Source organism: Hyperolius riggenbachi, chromosome 3, assembly GCF_040937935.1.
Source record: "Hyperolius riggenbachi isolate aHypRig1 chromosome 3, aHypRig1.pri, whole genome shotgun sequence".
Taxonomy (NCBI): Eukaryota; Metazoa; Chordata; class Amphibia; order Anura; family Hyperoliidae; genus Hyperolius; species Hyperolius riggenbachi.
In genome coordinates, this window is record NC_090648.1 from 121351907 (window position 1) to 121364602 (window position 12696).

The 12696-nt window shown below is 45.6% G+C and overlaps 6 non-coding genes across 6 annotated transcripts; all 6 read right to left on the bottom strand.

The window, feature by feature from the left end:
- Positions 1–5704: 5704 nt before the first annotated feature.
- TRNAR-CCU (transfer RNA arginine (anticodon CCU)) lies at positions 5705–5777 on the bottom strand. Its single transcript has one exon. It is a non-coding gene; the product is annotated as a tRNA-Arg (tRNA).
- Positions 5778–6104: 327 nt separating this feature from the next.
- On the bottom strand, positions 6105–6197 carry TRNAI-UAU (transfer RNA isoleucine (anticodon UAU)). Its single transcript is given in 2 exon segments — positions 6105–6140; positions 6160–6197. It is a non-coding gene; the product is annotated as a tRNA-Ile (tRNA).
- A 1222-nt stretch (positions 6198–7419) lies between these two features.
- Positions 7420–7492, bottom strand: TRNAR-CCU (transfer RNA arginine (anticodon CCU)). The gene has a single exon. It is a non-coding gene; the product is annotated as a tRNA-Arg (tRNA).
- A 327-nt stretch (positions 7493–7819) lies between these two features.
- On the bottom strand, positions 7820–7912 carry TRNAI-UAU (transfer RNA isoleucine (anticodon UAU)). The gene is given in 2 exon segments: positions 7820–7855; positions 7875–7912. It is a non-coding gene; the product is annotated as a tRNA-Ile (tRNA).
- A 1222-nt stretch (positions 7913–9134) lies between these two features.
- On the bottom strand, positions 9135–9207 carry TRNAR-CCU (transfer RNA arginine (anticodon CCU)). The gene has a single exon. It is a non-coding gene; the product is annotated as a tRNA-Arg (tRNA).
- Positions 9208–9534: 327 nt separating this feature from the next.
- TRNAI-UAU (transfer RNA isoleucine (anticodon UAU)) lies at positions 9535–9627 on the bottom strand. Its single transcript is given in 2 exon segments — positions 9535–9570; positions 9590–9627. It is a non-coding gene; the product is annotated as a tRNA-Ile (tRNA).
- Positions 9628–12696: the final 3069 nt, after the last annotated feature.

Consider the following 12696-nt stretch of genomic DNA (forward strand, 5'->3'; position numbering starts at 1 on the left):
TGCACCACCGGACAACAGGGATAGAAGATCATCGCAGAGTCGTCGCTCGGGGTCCGGAGCATATTATGGTTACTCATCCTCTCGACAATATCGTTCCTCTCGACAATCGAGATCTAGGTCCAGATCCAGGTCCAGATCTCCAAGGAGAAGATCTATGCCTGGGAAAGGTCACTGCTGGGCTTGCCCTAATAGGGCGTTGCAAGGCAAGACCTTGTGTGCTCAGTGCTTAGGTCACGTTGCACACGAAAATGAAACAAAGACTGAAGATTTAGTGATGTGATCCGAAGAGTAGTGAGAGAAGAAGTGGCTACTCTTTCGGCGGTCCCAAGTACCTCACAAGTTGGGTTACCAATAACAGACAAGCAGCCAGATCCAGAGGTTTCAGAAGAAGAACCTTCTTCAGGCCTCTTTAATTTTGCGCTCACAGCACCATTTGTGGCGGCAGTCAAGGAAGCACTGGAGTGGAATGACCCGCCGGAGGAACAGGCTCAGAACAAAGAGTATTATTCACATTTGTCAAAAAAGACCTGTTCATTTCCATTAATGAAGGAAATTAAAAATATTGTACTGGAAGAGTGGGGGAAAGTGGAGAATAAAACATCATTACATAACAAATTCGCAAAACTTTATCCTATAAAAGAAGAGGAGGCACCATTCCTGTCATCACCACCAGTGGTAGATGCTTCTCTATCAAGATTGATGAAACATGTTACCCTTCCCATGGAAAATACGGTGACCTTTCAAGATATCCTGGATCGGAGAGTGGATAACGATTTAAAGAAAATCTATTTGATGTCTGGTCAAATCTGCAAACCAGCTATAGCACTGACCTCAGTAGGTAGAGCGTTGAATGTTTGGATATCAAATGTGGAAGAGGCTATCTTGAGAGGAGTGGAAGCAGGAGAGATTATTTCAGCTCTTGACGACCTAAAACTCTCAGCTGATTTCGTTAGTGAAGCGGCTATGGACACTCTTAGAGCATCAGCGAGAGTCATGTTGAATTCAGTGACAGCCAAAAGGGCCTTATGGCTGAAGCATTGGAACGCGGACATGAACTCGAAACAGAACTGGGTCAAGATACCATTTGACGGATCTTCACTTTTCGGAAAGGAGATGGATAAGGCTATCTCAAGGGTGACAGGCGGAAAATCAGGCCTACTACCACAAGATAGACCAGCTAGAAAGGGCTTTTCCAATCCTAAAAGACAGGCTTCAAACAAATTCTCGGAATCAAGAAGCTACAAGCCAGGAAAATCTTTCAGGAAAAATTGGAGGAGTACACAAGCTAATCTGGCAAGATCCTTGAAGTCCTCAACCAAACCTGGGGGACAACAGAAGCAACCTTTTTGAAGGTGCGCCCGCCCAGTCATTGATAGTAGGTTCAAGACTAAGGAATTTTATCAATGTCTGGGTGGAGAGGATTCAAGATCCCTGGGTGACGTCAGTCATCAACAAGGGTCACAAGTGGCACTTCCGGAAGATCCCCAAAGACAGATGGGCACCAACAAGGATACCGTCAGATCTTACAAAAAGAGAAGTTCTACAGCAATACGTTCAAAGTCTGATAGCCGAGAAGGTGGTACTACCAGTTCCAGCCTCAGAGAGATTCCAAGGTATCTATTCGCCCCTGTTTTTGGTACAGAAAAAGTCAGGTGGCTTCAGACCGGTAATAGATCTAAAATATCTGAACAGGTCAATAAGAATACCCAAGTTCAAGATGGAGTCACTACAGTCAATAATATTGGCGGTATCTCCAGGGGATTGGATGATGTCCATAGATCTCCAAGACGCGTACTTCCATATACCAATACATCAACACTGTCAAAAGTTTTTGAGGTTCTCCATAGGAGATGCTCATCTGCAGTTCTGTTCTCTGCCTTTCGGACTCTCCACTTCACCGAGAACTTTTACAAAGGTCCTAGAGGCAGTAGTGGCAGAATTAAGGACTCAGGGAATAAAAATCCATCACTATCTGGACGATATTTTAGTTATGGCAGGTTCCAGAGAAAACCTTATGAGAGATTCAGAAAGAGTGGTGAAATTCCTTTCCGAACTAGGATGGCTGATAAACGAGAAAAAGAGCCAGTTCAGCCCAGCCAGACGATTGACGTACTTAGGGGCAGTCTTCGATACGGTAGAAGACACAGTTTCCTTACCAGAAGCCAAGGCAAAGGACCTAGTACAGAAGGTGACATGGCTGTACCAGCAGAGATCGGTCTCAGCGAGGAGGTGTCTGCATGTTCTGGGAATCATGTCATCAGCGATACTCATGATAAAGTGGAGCAGATGGCACATGAGGCCTTTGCAGAATCTGCTACTAGAACAATGGAATCATTATTCAATGTCACAATGCATCAGAATCTCAGCAAGAGTCAGGATGTCCTTACTGTGGTGGATGAACATCCGGAACCTTCAACGAGCCAACCAACTATCTCCCCACTGTTGGATCACGGTTACTTCGGATGCCAGCAGATTAGGTTGGGGAGCTCACTACAAGGACTACTGGTCCCAGGGCCTATGGAGTCAGCCGCAAGTGAATGTGGTGTCCAATATTCTGGAGTTGAGAGCGGCGTTTATGGCAACACAAGCATTTGCGCATCTTCTGAAAGGAGGAGCTGTATGTCTTCAGATGGACAACAAGGCAGCAGTAGCCTATGTCCAGAAGCAAGGGGGAACGAGAAGTTGGTCTTTGATGAAAGAAGTAGCTCCCCTGATGACGTGGGCAGAGAAGAACCTGGTGGCATTGAGAGCGGTTTACATTCCCGGAACACAGAACTCTCAAGCAGATTTCTTATCCAGGAACCTAGTGCTGAACAACGAGTGGAAGTTGAAGACGGAGATCTTCAAGACATTAGTTCAGCGTTGGGGTCTGCCACAGGTGGATTTATTCGCCTCGGATGTGAATTACCAGTTGCCCAGGTTCTTTTCGAGGTTTCCCTCCAAGAGGTCAGAGGGAGTGGATGCTCTGACCCAGGCGTGGAAAGCATCTATGATATATGCTTTTCCCCCAACTCCGCTTATATTGAGATTCCTCAACAGGCTACAGAAGGAGAAAGTGGAGGCTATAGTAATAACACCTTACTGGCCGAAAAGACCGTGGTTTCCACGACTGATAAAGATGTCGGTGGCAGATCACTGGAAATTGCCACAGATAGCAGATCTTCTGACACAGGGGGAGGTGCGGCATCAACATCTGCAGAAATTGTCATTGACTGCATGGAGATTGAGAGGAGGAAGCTAATACAGGCTGGATTTTCTTCAACAGTTACAGAGACACTGCTTAAAGCAAGGAAATCATCTACGAATAATACTTACTACAGAATATGGAAAAAATTCATTGACTTTTCAATACAAAAGGAAACTAGTTATCTTTCCCCTTCAGTACCGCATGTGTTAGAGTTCCTTCAGACAGGCTTCGACATAGGTTTGACAGTAAGATCTCTTAGAGTCCAAGTGTCAGCCATATCAGCCTTGGTCAGTTCTCAGTTAGCTTCGCACAAGATGATTCAGCAATACTTTCAAGCCTTAATGAAGTTGAGACCTCCACTACAAAAGATTTGTCCGAGCTGGGATCTCCCTCTAGTATTGGAGTATTTGTCATCAGACTTATTCGAACCGCCTCAGAACTGTTCAATATGGAATCTGACATTGAAAGTAGCCTTTCTGATAGCCATATCTTCTGGCAGAAAAGTATCGGAAATCAGGGCTTTGGGTTGGAAGGATCCCTTCTTAACCTTTTTTCAAGATCGAGTGGTACTGAGACCAATGTCCCACTTCTTGCCAAAAGTGGTAACAATAAAACATCTGAATCAAGAATGGACCTTGCCGGCCTTTCCTGATGATGAAAGTTTTCCACGGGGACACCCATTGGATGTGTCAAGGTGTCTGAAACATTACTTGGACATGACAAGCACATTTCGGGACTCGGATCATCTTTTCATAAATCCAGCAGGACCGAAAAAAGGGAAAGAGGTTACTACCAGGACGATTGCAGCATGGTTAATTCGTCTGATTAAGTCTGCATACAGAGCCAGAGGGTCAGAAGTACCTTCCGGTACCTCAGCACATTCAACCAGGAGCATGTCCTCCTCTTGGGCAGCGGCAGCAGGGATCTCGCTGGTTAACATATGTAAAGCGGCAAACTGGTCATCGCCTAACACGTTTATTAATCATTATAGAGTGAATCCTGCCCTGCTGACCTCAGTAGAGTTTGGCAGAAGTGTTTTGTCTGCTTCTCATAAATAATTACTTTTTGCACCCACCCGATTGGTTTTGTTATTCTATGCAAATCCCAGCAGTATGCCGACATGGAGGCACCAGGGAAACAGGAAAATTGATACTTACCTTCGGTAATTTTCCTTTCCTGGTGCATCTCCATGTCGGCATACGTCCCACCCTTGTCCAGCGTGTCTGAGTTCTATATACGAGAATGCGTTGGAGGGGTAGGGACCATATATTTATAAGAATTTGATTGGTCCTATAGGGGTTAGAGGGGAGGAGCTAACCCAGCAGTATGCCGACATGGAGATGCACCAGGAAAGGAAAATTACCGAAGGTAAGTATCAATTTTCCTGTATAAGACCAAGTCAATTGTTTGTTAAGAAGAAAACCGGTAGAAGACAGGGAGCGTTTGTCCAAATCAGCAAGCCAAGGTGACTATTAAGATCATCTCCATAGAGGTGAGTGGACTTCAATGGAGGCTTGACACAGACTAGGAGCACACAATCACACTTTTTTTGTGGTGGTGAGAGAATAGGCCATGAGAGCAGGCTTTGAAAGCCATGAATACCTCTGAAAAGGTGTGAGATCATTCTGGTCTGCTGCTAAATGTGCATGTTCCTACTGCATATAAGGCGATAATAAGGAAAAGCACACCTATCTCAAGTCATGTTTTATCCCCAGCAGGTGCCACTCCTCCAGAGTCGCAATGCAGTCGGCTGAGTTGGGCAGACTACACATGCAGGCATGATGCAGGGAATCCCTGGGGTATTTACTGGGCAAGGCGTATCTTACACACAGCACCCAAAATGACAGATTGAATTTATTATTATAGAAGATATAAATATATATGACAGCAGAGCCGGCCAATTGAGATGTTCACAATTGCGCGTTGCATCTAGCTTTGAAGTGGGTCCGTGAAAATCAGCAGGAAGTGCATTTTGAAGGTGGATTTGCTATGATTTTCCATAGTGTGGTGACATGATAGTGACTTTACATTTCTTTGACCTTTTGTAACGAGATGTGGGATACCCATTGAAAGCCTTGTCGAATTTCAAGTGGACCTGAACTCAGAACGTCCTTTCTGCTCTAAAAGATACGCAACAGCATAACAACCTTTAAACAAGAAACATTTCTTTGTTACAGCTAATAGAAATCCTAAGAGAAATCTGCACTGTTTCTACTTCCTGACTGATGGAAGCAGACATATTGTTAACAGGCTGTGCTTTCAAATGAGCTTATCTGCCATTGGCAGTCATGTGACCCAGGGTGATCACCACAACTAGTGATTAGACACAAATGAGGGGGACAGGCTAAAGTCTCTAAATACATACACAGGGTGCATTTCTCTATGTTTTCCTTCTTTCCTGTGCAAGAGTTCTGGTCCACTTTAAAAGCCTTTGGCAGCCATGAGAATCCAAGTCATTTGTATCAGAGTACAATGTGTGTTGGTATGCTACATGTAAGGGCCAAAGAAGGAATGTGCCACCCCAGATGGGACTCGAACCCACAATCCCTGGCTTAGGAGGCCAGTGCCTTATCCATTAGGCCACTGGGGCATGCTGTAGAAGTGCAGCAAGTAGGCTTTTGCTCCACAGAGACTGCACAATGCCTCTTGCAGCAAATGAGTTGCAAATGGACGTACTTCTTTTCCTTGTGTTGTGCCATGGATTTTGCAGGTGATATAGCTCTTGCCAGCTTCCTCCACTGCTCTTCAACAAGCAAAGGCATTGGTCTCATTCTTTTTGGTCCTCACTCAAAACAAGCTTCCCTTGTTGGGCAATGACAGCTCCTGCGTGTAGCAGTGGCATACTGGCACCCTTTGGCTTGAATGTTTTGGGTCATAGGAGAAAGGTGATTAAAGGAAGCAAAAGGGCAACTATCTCTGCTCCAGGTGAGGCTCGAACTCACAACCTCGGCATTGCTCAACAGATACTGTCTTATAAGTACCGCGCGCTAACCGATTGCGCCACTGGAGCTCCGTTGCTGCTGTTGGGGAGGTGCCTTTATCACCAGGACACTTGGCCTGTGATGCGTAACTCGTTAAAATGAAGCACATGTCATAAATCATTATAAGACCAAGTCAATTGTTTGTTAAGAAGAAAACCGGTAGAAGACAGGGAGCGTTTGTCCAAATCAGCAAGCCAAGGTGACTATTAAGATCATCTCCATAGAGGTGAGTGGACTTCAATGGAGGCTTGACACAGACTAGGAGCACACAATCACACTTTTTTTGTGGTGGTGAGAGAATAGGCCATGAGAGCAGGCTTTGAAAGCCATGAATACCTCTGAAAAGGTGTGAGATCATTCTGGTCTGCTGCTAAATGTGCATGTTCCTACTGCATATAAGGCGATAATAAGGAAAAGCACATCTATCTCAAGTCATGTTTTATCCCCAGCAGGTGCCACTCCTCCAGAGTCGCAATGCAGTCGGCTGAGTTGGGCAGACTACACATGCAGGCATGATGCAGGGAATCCCTGGAGTATTTACTGGGCAAGGCGTATCTTACACACAGCACCCAAAATGACAGATTGAATTTATTATTATAGAAGATATAAATATATATGACAGCAGAGTCGGCCAATTGAGATGTTCACAATTGCGCGTTGCATCTAGCTTTGAAGTGGGTCCGTGAAAATCAGCAGGAAGTGCATTTTGAAGGTGGATTTGCTATGATTTTCCATAGTGTGGTGACATGATAGTGACTTTACATTTCTTTGACCTTTTGTAACGAGATGTGGGATACCCATTGAAAGCCTTGTCGAATTTCAAGTGGACCTGAACTCAGAACGTCCTTTCTGCTCTAAAAGATACGCAACAGCATAACAACCTTTAAACAAGAAACATTTCTTTGTTACAGCTAATAGAAATCCTAAGATAAATCTGCACTGTTTCTACTTCCTGACTGATGGAAGCAGACATATTGTTAACAGGCTGTGCTTTCAAATGAGCTTATCTGCCATTGGCAGTCATGTGACCCAGGGTGATCACCACAACTAGTGATTAGACACAAATGAGGGGGACAGGCTAAAGTCTCTAAATACATACACAGGGTGCATTTCTCTATGTTTTCCTTCTTTCCTGTGCAAGAGTTCTGGTCCACTTTAAAAGCCTTTGGCAGCCATGAGAATCCAAGTCATTTGTATCAGAGTACAATGTGTGTTGGTATGCTACATGTAAGGGCCAAAGAAGGATTGTGCCACCCCAGATGGGACTCGAACCCACAATCCCTGGCTTAGGAGGCCAGTGCCTTATCCATTAGGCCACTGGGGCATGCTGTAGAAGTGCAGCAAGTAGGCTTTTGCTCCACAGAGACTGCACAATGCCTCTTGTAGCAAATGAGTTGCAAATGGACGTACTTCTTTTCCTTGTGTTGTGCCATGGATTTTGCAGGTGATATAGCTCTTGCCAGCTTCCTCCACTGCTCTTCAACAAGCAAAAGCATTGGTCTCATTCTTTTTGGTCCTCACTCAAAACAAGCTTCCCTTGTTGGGCAATGACAGCTCCTGCGTGTAGCAGTGGCATACTGGCACCCTTTGGCTTGAATGTTTTGGGTCATAGGAGAAAGGTGATTAAAGGAAGCAAAAGGGCAACTATCTCTGCTCCAGGTGAGGCTCGAACTCACAACCTCGGCATTGCTCAACAGATACTGTCTTATAAGTACCGCGCGCTAACCGATTGCGCCACTGGAGCTCCGTTGCTGCTGTTGGGGAGGTGCCTTTATCACCAGGACACTTGGCCTGTGATGCGTAACTCGTTAAAATGAAGCACATGTCATAAATCATTATAAGACCAAGTCAATTGTTTGTTAAGAAGAAAACCGGTAGAAGACAGGGAGCGTTTGTCCAAATCAGCAAGCCAAGGTGACTATTAAGATCATCTCCATAGAGGTGAGTGGACTTCAATGGAGGCTTGACACAGACTAGGAGCACACAATCACACTTTTTTTGTGGTGGTGAGAGAATAGGCCATGAGAGCAGGCTTTGAAAGCCATGAATACCTCTGAAAAGGTGTGAGATCATTCTGGTCTGCTGCTAAATGTGCATGTTCCTACTGCATATAAGGCGATAATAAGGAAAAGCACACCTATCTCAAGTCATGTTTTATCCCCAGCAGGTGCCACTCCTCCAGAGTCGCAATGCAGTCGGCTGAGTTGGGCAGACTACACATGCAGGCATGATGCAGGGAATCCCTGGGGTATTTACTGGGCAAGGCGTATCTTACACACAGCACCCAAAATGACAGATTGAATTTATTATTATAGAAGATATAAATATATATGACAGCAGAGCCGGCCAATTGAGATGTTCACAATTGCGCGTTGCATCTAGCTTTGAAGTGGGTCCGTGAAAATCAGCAGGAAGTGCATTTTGAAGGTGGATTTGCTATGATTTTCCATAGTGTGGTGACATGATAGTGACTTTACATTTCTTTGACCTTTTGTAACGAGATGTGGGATACCCATTGAAAGCCTTGTCGAATTTCAAGTGGACCTGAACTCAGAACGTCCTTTCTGCTCTAAAAGATACGCAACAGCATAACAACCTTTAAACAAGAAACATTTCTTTGTTACAGCTAATAGAAATCCTAAGATAAATCTGCACTGTTTCTACTTCCTGACTGATGGAAGCAGACATATTGTTAACAGGCTGTGCTTTCAAATGAGCTTATCTGCCATTGGCAGTCATGTGACCCAGGGTGATCACCACAACTAGTGATTAGACACAAATGAGGGGGACAGGCTAAAGTCTCTAAATACATACACAGGGTGCATTTCTCTATGTTTTCCTTCTTTCCTGTGCAAGAGTTCTGGTCCACTTTAAAAGCCTTTGGCAGCCATGAGAATCCAAGTCATTTGTATCAGAGTACAATGTGTGTTGGTATGCTACATGTAAGGGCCAAAGAAGGATTGTGCCACCCCAGATGGGACTCGAACCCACAATCCCTGGCCTAGGAGGCCAGTGCCTTATCCATTAGGCCACTGGGGCATGCTGTAGAAGTGCAGCAAGTAGGCTTTTGCTCCACAGAGACTGCACAATGCCTCTTGTAGCAAATGAGTTGCAAATGGACGTACTTCTTTTCCTTGTGTTGTGCCATGGATTTTGCAGGTGATATAGCTCTTGCCAGCTTCCTCCACTGCTCTTCAACAAGCAAAAGCATTGGTCTCATTCTTTTTGGTCCTCACTCAAAACAAGCTTCCCTTGTTGGGCAATGACAGCTCCTGCGTGTAGCAGTGGCATACTGGCACCCTTTGGCTTGAATGTTTTGGGTCATAGGAGAAAGGTGATTAAAGGAAGCAAAAGGGCAACTATCTCTGCTCCAGGTGAGGCTCGAACTCACAACCTCGGCATTGCTCAACAGATACTGTCTTATAAGTACCGCGCGCTAACCGATTGCGCCACTGGAGCTCCGTAGCTGCTGTTGGGGAGGTGCCTTTATCACCAGGACACTTGGCCTGTGATGCGTAACTCGTTAAAATGAAGCACATGTCATAAATCATTATAAGACCAAGTCAATTGTTTGTTAAGAAGAAAACCGGTAGAAGACAGGGAGCGTTTGTCCAAATCAGCAAGCCAAGGTGACTATTAAGATCATCTCCATAGAGGTGAGTGGACTTCAATGGAGGCTTGACACAGACTAGGAGCACACAATCACACTTTTTTTGTGGTGGTGAGAGAATAGGCCATGAGAGCAGGCTTTGAAAGCCATGAATACCTCTGAAACTGGAAAACTGTGTACTCACCTTGGGTAGTTTTCCTTTCCTAGTGTTTGTCCATGTCAGCGTACTGCTGGGCAAAGCCCCGCCTCCCTTTGCCCTGATAGGACAATAAATTAATAAAGCCCCTTAGACACCCCATACTGCCATTCCGTATTACTAGATCGAGCCGACAGCATAGGGCGGGGCCGTACGCTGACATGGACAAACACTAGGAAAGGAAAACTACCCAAGGTGAGTACACAGTTTTCCAGTTTCCTGTTAGGCTTGGTGGTGTATTCTCCACAGTCAGCATGCAACGCATGAGCTGGCGTGGAGGAGGTACACACACTAGCACCAGGAAACAGGCTATCCCTAGTATAGTGGAGGGGAGGACTGACTGCAATAGGAGATTGTGGCGCACAGAGCCGGTGCAGATCTGACAGCCACAAACAATGCTTTCGTTATAACGTCTCAGCGCAAAGTAGCGCTGAGCGCACAAACCAGAACTGAGGAGATCAGGACAGGTAGACAGAATGAACGCTTGCTAGCTAGCGGCTACTTAGCGACAGCAAGCGTCCAAAACCAGACAGACTGGAATGAGGCAGCCAATGCGCTGCGGCGATGGCGTGCCTCACAAAGACAGGACAGGACAGTCAGAAAATAGCAGGATTAAGATAGATAAACGTAACACAGATAAATATACAATAAGTATGTTTTCCTAGCGTATCACAATTACAGCTATCAATGAAACTATTTGTAACGTCTGACTAACATATGTATATATCGGCAATGAACCGATATATGACATAAGCAGGAACGCTGACTAGGAATGGAGTAACACAGGGAACAGGACTCAGAAGGATTCGCTATCTCTTCGCAGAGATGAACGCAATCCACAAACGGTAACAGAACAGGATTCAGAAGGATTCGTTATCTCTTCGCAGAGATGAACGCAATCCACAAACAGTAACAGAACAGGATTCAGAAGGATTCGTTATCTCTTCGCAGAGATGAACGCAATCCACAAACGGTAACAGAACAGGATTCAGAAGGATTCGTTATCTCTTCGCAGAGATGAACGCAATCCACAAACAGTAACAGAACAGGATTCAGAAGGATTCGTTATCTCTTCGCAGAGATGAACGCAATCCACAAACAGAACCAGGAGCACGGTAACTACCTCAGCACGGGTGGTCACGGTACGCGCAACCTACCAAAACGTGCTGGAAAGCTGACTAACTGCACACAGGATATAAACAGTTCGTGTACGTATACATCAGCGACACTGATGTATTAACGTAACACAAATACAAGGAAAATAATAAACGTGCTGGTATGCATATATATTGGCAATGAACCAATATATGATGCAAAGACCAGCAAAGTATCTTTATAACAATAAACACGATCGGGGGCTAAAGCGACAGCAAGGCAGGCTTAAGCTGAAGCTATGAAAACCCAAGGAAACCCTGCAGGAAGCAGATCTTTATACTGAGGTCATCCAATGGGAGCAGACATGCAGATTCCCACACAGGTGAATGATAATCAGTCACAAGCTGACAGCAGGGAAAGACAGACAAAGCTATGCAACTTGCATGGAAATAGATCAGAACTGCCTGAGCTGCAGCACTAATACTTCCAGTAACAGCTGCTGCAGCAGCGATCATTACAGTACCCCCGCCTTTAAAAGTGGATTCCAGACGCTTTTCAAAACTGAAATTTCCAACAAAACAGTCTGACTGATAATTCATGATGACCGGGACAGCCCGGCAAGACCGAATTCCAGAATCAGTCCCCACAAGACTGGACCCATCAGAACCAGAACCTACAGAACCATGCCCATCAGTACTACAAGCCCCAGTGTGACACCCATCAGAACCATGATTTCCAGAAGAAAGCCCTCCGAAACTCCCTGAGCGATACCCACCGCCTTCCAGGAACAGTTCAGAAACGCCAAAGCCTTTGCAATGCCCACCGGTACTGTCTTTACCAACACAAAACCCACTGTTGAACCAGTCCAAGGCACCAGGACAAGTTTTCTCAGAGACCTCCCAGAACACCTTGAAGCTCCAAAGAGATCCCCATAGGTCAGAATGCCCCTTAGGCTCACATGGAGAACTATCAAGAACCCCTATGGAACCTAGGGCAATTCCCGAGTCAGGGCCACAAGGACAAACATCAATATCAGGGCTTTCAGGGACCAGAACCATCTCTGGGCATGCAGGCAGACTGGCAATATCAGAACGTGTTCCCACTAAGGAAGCATCAGAGCACGCTAACACCTTAGACACACTTGGGCATTCTGGCACACAAAGAACATCTGGGCACACCGGCACAAGAGAAACCTCTGGGCATGTCAAGGAACTGTGAGCCTCAGGGTCAGCCAAGACAGGACCAAAACCAGGACTGGCCAAAAAAAAATCATCATGACTAAACTTCGCAACTACTGGACTTTTACACGAGAATGCTGGATCAGACTTAGATGTCGCTGATTCCAGCAAAGTCAGTAACAAATCAGATTCAGGGGCACTAACAAGACAGGACAAATCTTCTGATGTATGCACTGAACCAGACAGGGACTCCACAACTACCTCTGGACTGGACAGAGACTCATTTAATACACTGGATTGGAGCTCATGAGGCGCTGCAGAACAAGTCAGTATTGCAGCAGCCCCCACTGGACTAGGCAAAACTGAGGAATTCCCTGGACAGGAGGGGAACTCTGGAACCTCTGCCACAGCGGCCAGAGAACCAGAATCTTTCAGGATACAGGGCTGGG